The sequence below is a fragment of the Lynx rufus genome, unplaced genomic scaffold (assembly GCF_022079265.1).
Source record: "Lynx rufus isolate CCGP_SWC_20201006 ecotype Redwood Valley unplaced genomic scaffold, mLynRuf1.p SCAF_3, whole genome shotgun sequence".
NCBI lineage: Eukaryota > Metazoa > Chordata > Mammalia > Carnivora > Felidae > Lynx > Lynx rufus.
The window spans coordinates 185,062,786-185,077,344 of NW_025814845.1; positions in this window are offsets into that span (position 1 = coordinate 185,062,786).

Consider the following 14,559-nt stretch of genomic DNA (forward strand, 5'->3'; position numbering starts at 1 on the left):
GTCCTGTAATATCCTGAATTCCTTGTTTGTTCTCACCTCTTTTTATGTTCACGTGGGCTGTGTCTGCCTAGAATATCTTTTCCTCTCTCCAAACCCCTAGAACCATGCACCTGACAAATGATAGTTGTCTTTCAGAATGCTTCATAAATGTCACCTCCTCTTTGGATGTTCCCTTAAAATTCCTCCCCTTGAATTAGAGATTCCACCTTCGGGGTTATACTTTGGACATGCCTCCCTTAGCACTTAAATGCACAGTGTTGTCATCCTTTGTTCCCACCTCCCTTAACGGAGACTGACCCTCTTACCTGGTGAAGTCCAAGTTCAAACTGCCCTAGCCGCAAGCAAGTTTCGTGAGAGATAATGAGCCTCAAGTATCAGTGGGAAGTAGGGACGGGAAGAAAAATGAAGACGATTAAGAAGAAGAGGAGTAGAGCTGGATTTTTTTCTCCTTGTTTCCTCCAGCTCAGCCTGCTTCCCTGCCCTTGCCTGGCCTCTTTGCTCCCTTCCACAAGACCTTGGTTCATTACATCCATTGACAGGTTCCTGCCCCTCCACATACCGAACAGGACTTCTTGGCTGAAGAAGAAACAGCTTTTCTTTCAAGATCTCCATCCTAAAGCATCTGCTGCTTGTGTTTCTGACATTTTGTCTCGTCTCGTCTGGCATCTTGAAGCCGTGGGCTCACCACCAGCGCCTGTGAATTCCCTATTTTCTGGCTAATCTGCATCACACTATAAACCTGAGGGCAGAGATTCAATTCATCTTGACTCAGTTCTCCACATCCTAGCCCTGAGCCTGACCCTTAGCAGTCAATCAAATAATGACATCTGTTCTTTATGACTTGCCCAATTTCATCCAGACCGTCGGGTTCCGTGCCTTCTTCCTGCCCTCCTACCCATTGCTGCCAACCACATTACGGTGTTCTGTCTCTATCCGGCGGTCTATAGGCACAGGGGTTCAAGGAAAGAGGATTGCATGACCCCAAGGTCCTTTCAACCTGAGAAAAAGGTAACAGAGTGATAACTTCTTGGAATAGTTACGTTGTGACACCAGCAGTCAGGAGGTGCTCCTGGTTCAAAAAGCCACATTTGATTTTCGTGCTCCTGGGAAGGACTCTAACAACAGCCATTTCCCCCCAATTCACTGTACAATGGCAACATCTGAATTATGTTTGGTTCTTCCCTGAAGCTTTTCCTCCGCTCATAGTCCTACTCTTCCAGCTCCCTCTACTGACCCTGCCTGCTCCTCTTGGCATCACTAGCCCAGCAGAAATCATGCCCTCTGATGTTTGTCAGTGTGGCCAAATGCCAGGCACTCTTTGTGAATAATTTCTGTGCTTTGTAGAAGAGCCGGATAGCACTGGTTAAGAAGCCTAAAGTTTTGCAGAAGGGTCTTATTTCTCACTTTTATGTCACCATTGTCACTTGTATGGGGTGTGAGAGTTTGGGTCTGTGAACCAGTGTGCCTTTCAATGATCATGCTCCGCAGTGAGTCTGGGCAGTGTTCTCAATCTTAAAAGTTAGCAAGGAGAGCTGCAGAGCAGTCAGATGATAAAGGTCCCCATCTGGAAACCAAAATCTCCTAACATGAAGTATGAGGTTTTCCATAGACCGACGTTTATTACTTTCCAGGGAACTAATGTTTTTCACAGAACTAACAACTGATGTATTAATTAATGTCTCCAAACCCATTTCGTTCTCATTCGAGTAGCAATGCCTCGACTCTAAAAAGGTTCACGGGGTAGTGAACGAGGTATTCGAAAAATATTAAATGAGGGGAGAAAAAGGAGAGAAGACGACAGTAGATAGAAAAGGAAAGGTAGTAAATAATAAGAAAATAAATGTTTAAATAAGTAAAGTAATATGAAAATAGTCGCGTGTCCAGACAGCCAATATTTAGCAAGGGGTTAATGTGGTCGCAGGAGAAAAAGTAAGCAGGTTGTGTGCTGGAAAAAAAAGTGAATATTGATGTATGTATTTTTTCCACTGGTTTCTTTCCTTATTCTTTTTTGCTATATTGACTAATGCAATATCCCAAACCACTTCAGTATTTCATCAACTTACCAGACACTACTGGAACATTAGGAAGATAAATAATTGATTTATTGTTGCCCCTTAATATAAAATTGTATTTTCAACTGAACTGAACCAATGAAAAGAAATGCAAACACAAATTTAGGAGAAAACAACAACAGGAAATTTAATTATTGTTTGTGTTGCAAGCCTGAAGTAAGAAATTGAACATTTTGAATTCCATTTCATGTCCTTCCTTCCTTGCTAAGTGTCGCTTCTTTCTATGCTTACTTATTTACCCGTGTTTCAGAATTAACAACCCTCCGCCATAATGACCTCTTGAGCAAAATTAAATATGCAAAAGGATAAGTATCTGTTTGTAGATAAAATATATTTGGTGTCTTTAAAGCTTTTAGAAAAATATAACTCCATGATGATTAATAAATACTGTCTACAAACTTCACCAATAAGTGAAAGCATTCTATGGGCACTCTAAATTTCGGATCCTTGCTTTAAAGAGATCTCTGGGTCCCATTACTCCTCGGATTTCATCACACCCATATTGTCCCATGGTGGATTTGAAATGTAAATCCATATCATATCCCTGTGTGTTCACCCCATACGTTGGGCTGGAACAAACCCCTTGGAGCATTTGTAGACTTGGATATGACCTAAATCCTAACTGGCACCAGGTGTTCCATAAGAGGCATAGGGAAGCCCCAGAGATGAGCTGGAGTTCAGATAAAGTCAGGGATACCTGCACAGGACCATCCTGGGGGGGGGGGGGCGGGCATTGGTGACAGATGCCCAATAGACCCACCAGTACCCTGGTGATTGTGATTTCCCCAAAGACTCAATCAAGCTGCTAAACATTGAAATCAGTGTCCTAAATTGCTTACAACTTCTATTATGACACTCTCATCCTTATATCTCTTATTTAAATGTGCATGATGAATTCACTCATTCAGTCTTCAATACAGCACAGCTTCAAATATGTTTTTTTGTATTTAAAATTTTTTTTAACTTTTATTCATTTTTGAGAGACAGAGAGAGACAGAGCATGGGTGGGGAGGGGCAGAGAGAGAGAGGGAGCCACAGAATCCGAAGCAGGCTCCAGGCTCTGAGCTGTCAGCACAGAGCCCGATGTGGGGCTCAAACTCAGGGACTGCGAGGTCATGACCTGAGCTGAAGTCGGAAGCTTAACTGACTGAGCCACCCAGACATCTCAAAATACATTAAAGATTATTCCGTATTTTCTATTGTGTTCTACAGAAGGCCTACCATAGTGATAATTGATGTACACCTAACCATATTTTAAAGCTTCCGTTTAAAAAATCCCAATAGATCACCCAGGCTCCAGTATGAATCATAATAAGAGAGGCTTATTTGTACTTTCACTGCCTACATAAAAAGTCTGTTGATATTAAATTTGATATATAAATAAACATGTCATACATTTAGAGAATATTTTTAAGTAATAGTTTACTGAAGGTTCCTATGAGATATTTTTTCATGGTAGAAATTTATTTGAATTTTATTTTGTTCATTTGTTGCACAATGAAGTAATGTTGCAAAATTAATTGTTGGGAGACAACTCTCCATGTGTCTCCCACATTTCCACATGTCTTGCAAATAGGCAATGGCTGTCTTTGCTCTGGGCTGTCTTTTCAAGGATTCCTTGTATAATAAATAGTGTTGAGAAGATAGAGATAGCATCTCTCTCTGGAGCAAAGAATAGACTTACTTACAGCCATGGAAGATAACAATAGCATCTCCTGTCATGAGAGAGGACAGACATGCTTCATGTACACTATAATGAAAATGGTATTTCCCTCCGAAAAATAGCAAGCATGCCTACTGCCAATTATAAAATATCAGGCTTCCTAAAGTCAGACTTCTCTCCTCTAACACAACCCCCATGTGTTCAGATTCACCTGGCCTTCTTTGCCTTACCCTGTGAGGCTTAGGGCTGAGGGAAGCAGCCCAAGAGATTGCAAATATTCTGGAAACTGCTATTGCTGTGAATAAGAAAGTCCTTTGTCTCTGACCCTGGAGGCTCGTGTCTTCTGCCGGCATCCATGAAATTGTGGCAATCTACCTTCTTAGCTTGCAATTTGAGTAAAATCTCGGACCCTTCACAGTCCTTGCCATTATTTTTACTAGTATCACACATTTTGTATGAAGGTGCAAATGACATGCATTTCAAAAATACTTGACTCAAAATTTTGAAATTTTTGTTAAAACCAAGTTTAGTATCATGTTACAGTCTCTAACATCAGCTTTATTTCAGAATTCCAGAGTTCATAAGAAATTTTATAAGAAACAAGGAATCACACTCTGACTCATAAAAATGCTTTCATGACTAACTTCTTGAAGAGATGAGCTTCTTTCATTCATTTCATTTTTATTCTTTCTGAATAAAGCCTTTCAGCCTGAACTACCTCAGCTCCCCTCTGCATTTCAAAATGTTTCTTATCTTCACCAGTCTTCTCTCTTTCCCTTTTGTCTTAGAAGCAGAGTGGTAAGCTATTATAAAATGGCCCTAAGCTATTGTGCATCGATATTTGTGCCCTTGTGTTGTCCTGTCTCACAATGAACCTCAGCTGCCTGTGACCTGTGGAATCCTTTGCTTTGACCTAAAGAATCTGACGTCAGCGATGCTGTGTCAATTTCAGGGCCTAGACCCGCAAAGACCGTACAACTGTCTCTTCCCTGAGCCACCATGTAAAAAAACCAGGGCTATGCTGCTGGAAAGACCAAGGGAAAAAGAGACCCAGGGGGAGAAAAGAGAGGCCTCAGCATTTCAGCATCCAAGCCAAGGCAGGGAGGCAAAGGAGTCTGATAATTTGGACCCTCATACAAACTTGGGGCCGTGTCTGGTGGGCCAGCTGAGATGACTGGAGCGGAGAGGAGCCGTCTGGAGGGACAAGTAATAAAATGGTATAGCTTTATGCCTCTAAACCAGCTTTGAGGTGGTTTGTTAGACAACCATACATGACTGACACAGATCTAAAAGTCCCTCTTTTCCAAAGCTAACTTCTGTGCTGTTGAGATCTCTCTTCATCTTTCTTAGAAGTCAACACTTTGTTTCTCGACAGCCTCCTTTCACTTATGATGTGCCATGGTCTTACAGTCTTATCACCCAACACAAACAAAAAAGCCCCTTTTGAAACAATAATACATCCAAGAAACTTGCAATGCATATGCTTCCATATACAAGCCATTGTCTGACAACAATAAAATATATACCCATTTTTGCTTCATCCTTACCTTCCATTTAGTTCTGTCACCCAGTTTATGCCCTTATCTTTCCACAGAAAGCAGTATCTTGAAAGTCACTTAAAATTTGCTCATTAGCAAATTAGCAAATTAGCATTTGACTCTAGTAACCACTATTTTTTTCAAACTCTTCCACTGGCTTCCATGATTATAAGTATCCCTTGTTTTCTTAAAACACCTCTGGCTATTCCTCATAGTTTCACTGGCTCACCTTTCCCACCTGACCCTCTTGTTTGGGCACATCTGCTGTCCATCCCCCTCCTACATCTCTTTTTATTCTCTATTCTCTAATGTTCATGCCTTCTGGTCCCATGACTTTAATCATGACCTCTATTAAAATGGCTCCAAATCTTCCAAAACTCATTTCTTTCCCAGGCTCTAGATTTGTGTCACATGAACCGAATTGGTATCTCCTGGGAGCTAAGAGGAAAAACAGAATTTCAGGCTCCATTCAGACTACTGAGTCAGAATCTGTATTTTAACAAGCCTCCCAGTGATCTGTATTTGTATGAAAATCTGAGAATCACTGCTCTAAATATGTATTTCCATCTATCTCAGCCAAAGCAAAAATAGTCATCCCTCCCTTCCCCACAACTACCACAAAACATACTCTTCCTTTTGCAGTGAGCCATTAGTCCATTATGATTTTACTATCTACCAGGTCAAAATAGCCAAAAGCTTTGGAATCTAGATTGTACCTGTACTTCTCCTTACCCGCCCTCAACTACCAGTCCATCACTTGCCAAGTCTGGGCCATTTGACTACCAAGGTCTGTCCTTCTCCTGCATTGTCCTCTTACTTACATATTGAATTTCCTTTTTCCATAGACTATTAGGATCACGTCCAAACTGGACACCTTCCCTCCAGCCTTTCTTATAATGCATTACCACTTACTCCCAGCTACTTACTGCTCACCGTTCTAAAACAAAAGAAAACAAGCAAAAAATAAATAAATAAATAAATAAATAAATAAATATAAAAATAAAAAACCCAAAATAACAACAAAAAAAATTTAAGACCATGAAAACAAATAACAAAAAATAAAACCAAAAGTCTTCATGAACTTTCCTTTTCTACGCAGTGTAAAGTGTAAACTCTATGCCATAACATTCAAGACCATCAAAATTGAGCCCCAGTCTGCCTGCTGGATGTTCTCTCTGCACTCTCAAGTCAAAATGGAAAATCAGCATTTATTCCCCTACTCACTCAATATGGAATTCTCTTCATTCTCCTTTGTCATAAGTTAGTTGTCTGTACAATTATGGATTTATTTCTGGGTTTTCTATTATGTTCCATTGATCTGTGTGTCTGTTTTTGTGCCAGTACCATACTATTTTGATTACTATAGTTTTGTAGTATATATTGAAATCTGGAATTGTGATACCTCCAGCTTTGTTCTTTCTCAGGATTGCCTTGGTTATTCTGGCTCTTCTATGGTTCCTTGCAAATTTTAGTATTATTTGTTCTAGTTCTATGAAAAATGCTGTTGGTATTTTGATAGGGATTGCATTGTATCTATAATGGGCTTTGGATAGTATGGATGTTTTAGCAATATGAGTTCTTCTAATCCATGAGCATAGAATAACTTCATTTCCTTGTGTATCTTCAGTTTCTTTCATCAATATTTTATAGGTCTTTCACTTCTTTGGTTAAGTTTAATCCTAGGCACTTTATTCTTTTTGGTACAATTATAAATGGTGTTGTTTTTTAATTTCTCTTTCTGTGACTTTGTTGTTAACGTATAGAAATGCTACCAATTTTTGGGTATTAATTTTATATCCTACCACTTTACTGAAATTTTTTATTATGTCTAATAGGGGTTTTTTTTGGTTTTTGTGGTAGTTTTTGTGGTGGTCTTTAGGATTTTCTAAGTTATCTGCAAATAGTGACAGCTTAACTTCGTTAGCCACATGGATGCCTCTTCAACTTACATTTATCTTTAAACACTAAGTTTAAAATATATTTTAAAAGAATGGAAATTTCCACACCAGCTTGTTTCATTTTGTGTTTTGACGGCTGATAGATTTCCTCCCATAGAACAGGTTTCTGTGGAAATCCTGATAAACTCTGGCCCACATCACCACCAGTGGACATAATTACAATTGCAGTCTGGATGTGATTTGTATGCCCAGGCAAACCAAAGTCCATGTTTCTCCTTCAGTTTACTTATAAACAAAACTACTGTTGCTATGGATGTGTCATCCAAAATATGCTACCAGGAAGTAGGGGAGCAACCATAAAAAATGCAACTCAGGGAAAAATTAGCAGCTCCATTCTCGAAGTGTATAATCATGTTTAAAAGAAGATTTCCTGCAGGAATGTGGAATGGATCATAAAGTTAAATTATATGATAGTTAAGACAAGTTAAGTTTATTGAGGGAAAAAAATAACAGTTTAGAAACTCTCAATCCCTTACACTGTAGAATTCTGTTGCAGAAGGGTATTTGCATACATGAGAGACTGTATAAATCTGTTCAACTGGAAAGATCAGACTTAACATGGGAAGCTTTTCACTACATCAAGGAGCAGGAAGGAAGGGAAGATATTGTCAGCTTTTGAAATTCCAATGTAAACAAAACATGGAAAAGCCGTTTTAGAGGCCTTTAGAGGCCATGGCATATACTGTTTTCCTCCTTCAAAAGCAAGTATGTTGTTTCCTTATTTTTATAGTTAAGAAAACATGGAATGTTTATGACTGGTTATACTGAAGGAATTTTACACAGTGATCCTTAAATGTTACAATCCAGCACAGAGCAACTAGAAATAGGGAAAAATAAATAGCCAGGGGGAAAATAATTTGCAATATTAGCTTTAGTCCCAGAGAATTCAAAGTCTGCATCAGAATTGAATGGTGGGTCTTCTCATTTGCTTCCTACCAGCAAAACCCAGGATGTCCGTGACAATAGCCACAACAACCCTCAGAGATTCTGGACTCACACATAGAACTAACAATACGGGGTTTGGGGCCAACTTTAGAAGTCAAACTTGTGATGGCATTATTACTCTTCCCTTATTACCTTGAGTACCAAGGAGCTCATTTTGTGTTTTCCAGGCTTAAATTTTTCTCCTTTTTTTTTCTTTCATTTGTTCACCTACTTGACCAATCTCTGTTCATTAGCCTTTTTATCAGAAAACGTTGACAGCTAGAGAAAAGGAGATTTAAAAAGTAATACAATTTGTAACTCAGAATTATAAGACATTTTATTTGCAAGTGTCCTAAGTTCCATGAATTCAGTGACTGACTTTTATGTTGTTATCTCCCTAGCATCTAGAATAGCCCTTGACAGTATCATATGCAATAGATACTTCTCAAAGTAAGGAAAAAATGAGTAAAATTATAACCGAGAAACCTGAAATTTGTAAATTTCAGGTCTTCCATTTCTATGAATAATTGAGAGCTGGCACTGGTAAAAGCCCCGTGACATATATCAATCTGTGCCCAGCCATATTCCAGTTTAGTTGTTTGGTGTTACAGGGTGGTTATGATTCCTTGATCAACATCCAAAACCCAGGTTGCTTCAGAGTTTCTAAGACAGCGGCTTTCAAACTATTCTTACTGCAACCCAGAGTAAGAAATAAATATTACATCAAGACCCAGCAAACACATCATACACACATCATACACACATCATGCCTACCACCCATCCCCCACAACTGATACACACAGGCGTAAGTATTTTATTTTTTAAAGTTTATTTATTTATTTTGAAAGAGAGAGAAAGCACGAGTCGGGGAGGGGCAGAGAGAGAGGGAGAAAGAGTGAGAATCCCAAGCAGGCTTTGAGCTGTCAGCACAGAGCCCGACGTGAGGCTCAAACCCCTGAATGGTGAGATCATGACCTGAGCTGAAGCCAGGCGCTTAACCACATGAGCCACCCAGGTGCTCCAAGGCATAAATTTTTAAATGACACAGAAGCTTCATGGAACATACTTACTCTCACTATGTAAAGTATACTGGCGTGTTCTATTCTATTTGATTTTTAAATTAGCTTCATGACCAATTAATAAGCTATGATTTCTGGTTTTTATAAAAACCCTTGGAACCACAATAGCTAAACAGGAAGGTTGTGAAATGGTTGAAGAGAACAACCTAGTCATAGAATCTCTGCACAAGAGTGCTATGTTGGGTACAGGCATCCAAAGATGTAAGATGCAGTCCCTGACCTCACAGCACACAGGGGAGCGTGCAGATAAATATACAAGTGACTTCCAGCACGATAGGATGAATGCTATAACGAAGTAGGAGTGAGGTGCAAAAAAAAGCATTTAAGGGGGTGCAGGCACCTAAATCAGCAAAAGAGGAGTTCAAGGCTTTTATGGAGAACATGGTGCATGAGCACTGATGGATGAGCAGGACTTTGCCAGACAGTCAAGGACTGGGGTCATTAAAAATAGTGGGCACATCTTGTTCCAAATTGTGGAATATGAAAAACACAAGCAAGTTGGACAAAAGGCCTGTAGTTCAGCAAGAAGAGCTGAAGATGAGGCTATTAGTGGCTTGTAAGCCTTGTCTGAGAGAGGCCTAGAGGAAGAACATTGATTTGAGAATCCTCAAGAAATGAGTGTCACTGAAAGCAATGGACATGGACAAGAATTACAAGGAAGACTTCAAGTACATGAAGAGCTCATAATTTCTAGTGTGCGACTTATACCTAACTGACTGCTTTCCTGTTATGCCATTCCTGGTCTTGTGCAACATTATCATCACCACTATCATCATCATCATCATCATCATCATAGCTTCAACATCACAGCTTATTGAATGTCTGCAAGGCACTCCACCTGTATCATCTTATGGAATCTTCACAATGGCCCAGTGAGATAGGTCCTATTATTATCCCCTTTTCCCAAGATCACAGATGCAGTGATGGATGGTGTCAGGTTGTGAACTAGATGGTCCGAATCCTGAGCCCCTGGGCGTTTAGCTACAATGCTCTCCCGATATTCTGTAAGAAGGTAGTCTGGGCTGTCCCAGGCTCCTTAGCCTGGATAATAAGCACAGTCGAAAGAGCACTGAGTTACATCACCCCTAAAAAAGAGGCATAGCATTCTGTCTGAGCTCTCTTCACATTAATGTTAACTATTAAAACTCTCTTGTTTCTAGAATTAATTCTCACTACTCCTTTCTGGGCTATCTTTGAGACTATTTTAAAGCTTTTAACCACGTAGATCTGCTGTTGCTGTTTGGCATGTTCATTGCTGCATAATTTGCAAGTCGTGGAATGAGTACTTACTGGGGTGATTTCAAATAGTACCAGACAGAATCACTTCAAATGCAGTAGGCAGAGGGAACTACCATGGCAGTACTGTGCTTGTTTGGGCTATAAATTTCCTGAGAAATGGAGGCTAGTTTCTACTTACAGCAACTGTTGAGTATAAATCAAGCGAGAACTTCTGAAGCCAGATGCTTCATTTGTTATTTTAATGTACATTGTATTTTCTAAAGCATTGCAGGATCCGTGTTATCTTCTTTACTCAGAAACTGAGTGGCTGAAATAATCTCTGTGTCGGGTAGAACGCTTCATGGTCAATCAACGCCCACTTGTCCTGTGAACTTGAACTCTTGTGTGATTTTACTGGTGATCAGATTTTAAAGTTCTAGCTAGCTAGCTTTGTGAGAGTGACAATTTAAATAGCTCTCACCAGAAGTCACGAAAACGCTAGGCCGATTGGGTAATAAAGTAGTTCCTTTAAAGTTAAATGAGTCATAATTTAGCATGAAGTAGATTGATTAGAGAAACACTTGCAAGTTGGCAGGCAGTTAGGATCCTGGAGTCATCTTGGTAATTAGAACTGTTATGATGTCTGTTGGCACTACATATACAGCAAAGATGGGTCATGTCACAAGTCCATCCAAACACTTGTGGGTTCAGGGATTCAAACCCAAGTTGAACCTTTTGGTGTTTGAGTTTGTTAACTGTTGGCTAAATGCCACTTCCTGTTCCTAAGAAAAGAGGCTTGAAAAAGTCTCATAAAAAATGACTTAAAAGGCTTCCTTGACTTCAAAGGCTCTTACAAAACAACATTTTGATGAGTTAAGTGTAAAGGAATCAGAAACATACGGATTAAATTTCCCTTAAAGAGTCGTGTGTCTAAAAATGGAGGGAGGAAAAAGTAGCAAGTTTATCTTGCTCAACTTGTTTCAAAATGTCTGGAGTGGCTATTGATTACCAAAGTAATTAAATTCTTCCATTCCAAAATAATACTGAGATAGTAACATGTTGAAAGGCACGTCAAAGGGTCCAACTGAATAAAGGCCAGTCCATTTGTGTAGGTTGGGTTATGCCAGGTCATCCTCTCTACAGTCCATTATGCCAGCCTCCACTTAAAAGGAAATAGCAGAGTGTCACAGGACAGAGCCACAAAGAACAAAGAATTTCTAAACCAGACGGCTCACTCAGGTCAGGCAATTGTCAACTCACCACACTGATGCATTACAGCTGACATGACTGTCTGAACAAAGAGCATACAAACACTCCTTCGCCATGAAGTGTCATGCAAAAGGCAGCATTACCTGGTGTATGTATTTAATTTTCCCATCCTTAATCATAATTTTGTGGGGTTCTAACCCTTGAAGATAAATAAACTAATGATTATTTCCCAAGTGGAGAAAAATGTCTTTGGCCAAGAATATAATTGCAGCATATAGAAAGAAATAAAAATCATTTGAACGAATGATGAGCAACTGTGAATTCTGGTCAAGAATGATTTGATGTAAATCTCATCAGTTTGCCACTAATTAACCGACAGAAAGCTAATACCTGGTTTGTTCTGTGTTTGAAAGCCTTAGAAAGAACACAGTGAGGCCAGTTTAACCTGTGAGGCCAAATAAAGCCATACACATATAACAATGAAGCATTAGATACCAATGAATATAAGTTTAGCTAACTATTAGATACCCAATAACCCAAGGCAATTTTTTGTATTTGGCCAAATGCAATGGTATGAATTTTTATAGCAATATTTCTCTCGATTGTGGTTATGGCAGATTGTGGTTATGGTTAAAAGAAAAATTTCTAAAAGTAGACATTTCTTATTTTAATTTGCCTGTGACGTGAACTGCTATAGGAACACATAAATGAGCTGCCTTCTTGAAACCAAATTAGTGTGAGAAAAAGGTTCTAATTAATTGAATCCATAAGTACTTTTTCTAAACAGTATTGTTTTATTTGTGTCAATATATTTCTTAGGAAAGGAAATGAAGAAAACCTTCATGAATTGGCTTAAGGGGTGTAGTGATGTTTATATGTAATTCCAATGAATGTAGAATGGTAAATGTGTTTATAAAACCAAATAAATATTACTATTTTTGTCATTTTTCTTTCAACATATCTCTGAATTTTATTTAAGTGGATATGTACTATTTTAGCAACTACAAAGCAATCAAGAAACCAACTGCAGATTTTTTATATGCCCCAAATCACCTTGTCCCCTAACATGTCTCATGACCCAAAGACCCCAGAGGACAAAGAACCAACCTAGCCACGCTTCTGTACCCCAGCAGAGTGTGGGACTTCTGAGGGATGTGGCAATGATTCCATCTACTCTTAGCCTTAGTTACCAGAAAAGAATTTTGAATGTTCCTTAAGGGAGGAACTTTAGGACTCCTGAACCAATCGCTAAAGAAAAATATAATGTTAAGAAAACCAAGAAGTCCTGATATTACAAGAGTGTTCAAAGAAGTGGTTTCACTTAATCGCTTACTAAATCCCTGGAGGGAAATATCTGCCTTGATGGATACGGAAAATCACGGAATTAACCTTGTCATTCCGTAGGAGAGATGATAGGCATACAGCAATCACATAGCAGACACAACTACACTTTCTTTCAGTAAAGATGCTTTGCAATTTCCTGTTTCCAGTTTTTCTCTAAGTCTTGAAATTATCTACCCCACTGCCTCTCCAAAGATCCTGAATATTTTCAAGGTGTCCTTATACATACTGAGCCGTTCTACTCTAATATGATATAATTGCAGGTCAGGAAGTCCAGCAAAGCCTCCCCTTCCAGGAACGCAGCTCTTGAAATTCTGCTATTGGAGAACTACTCACTTGGTTAAATATTGTCCCCTGAGGTTCTCCTTATAAAATTTATATCCTTCCAGACGGCTGGTAATTAAGCCACTAAAACCTCTGTGTTAATTAATCCGTCAAGAAGAACTCTGTATAGTTTGGGAATACATGATATCAGTGAGTAGAACAGGAAGGAGAAAGAGTAGAAAAAGAAGGGATAAAATAATTCAAAGACAAATTTTACATCAACCAACTTGCTTAAAACTAGCTTCATTTCCTATCATCCAGACTGGGATCTCCATCACCAAAATTCTGTTTTTCTTCTATATTTTAGAACAATTTTTATGTGCACCTTTGAAAGTTGTGTTGCCTGGTCATCAAATGCAAATAATGCACATGCAGCATTATCTACAATAGGCAAATTCTGGAAACAGCCCAAGTGTCCATCAACTGATGAGTGGATAAAGAAAATACGGTACAGTAAAACCTTGGTTTGTGAACATAATTCATTCCAGAAACATGCTTACAATCCAAAGCACTTGTATATCAAAGCAAATTGTAAGAACCATTGGCTCAGTTGTGATCATGTGATACTCAGTGTCACATACTACTCATATTGCAAGACATTGCTCGTTTATCAAGTTCAGATTTATTAGAAGTTTGCTTGTCTTGCAGAATACTCACAGAACAAGTTACTCATAATCCAAGGTTTTACTATGTATGTGTACAATGGAATATTACTCAGATATCAAGAATGGAATCTTGCCATTTGCAATGACATGGGTGAAGTTAGAGTGTATTAGGCTAAACAAAGTAAGTCAGTCAGAGAAAAGGCACATACCATGTCATCTCACTTATATATGGAATTTAAGAAACAAAACAAAGGAGCAAAGAGACAGGGGCAAACCAAGAAACAGCCTCAACTATAGACAACAAACTGACAGTTACCAAAGAGGAATGAGTGAAATAGGTGATGGCGATTAAGGAGGGTGCTTGTGATGAGCGCTGGGTGTGGTATGGAAGTATTGAATCACTATATTGTACACCTGAAACTAATGTTACACTGTATGTTAACTAATTGGAATTGAAATAAAAACTTAAAAATTCAAGTAATGCAACATCATCCAGAAATACCCCGAGAAATGACAGCAGCAACAGTGCCTCTCTCCAGGGCTTAGTAGCCCTTTCCTAATAGCCCAGGCTGTGTTCATCACTGCTGCATTTTCCTTACTGAAAGACTGTTCCCTAGTCTCTCAAAAC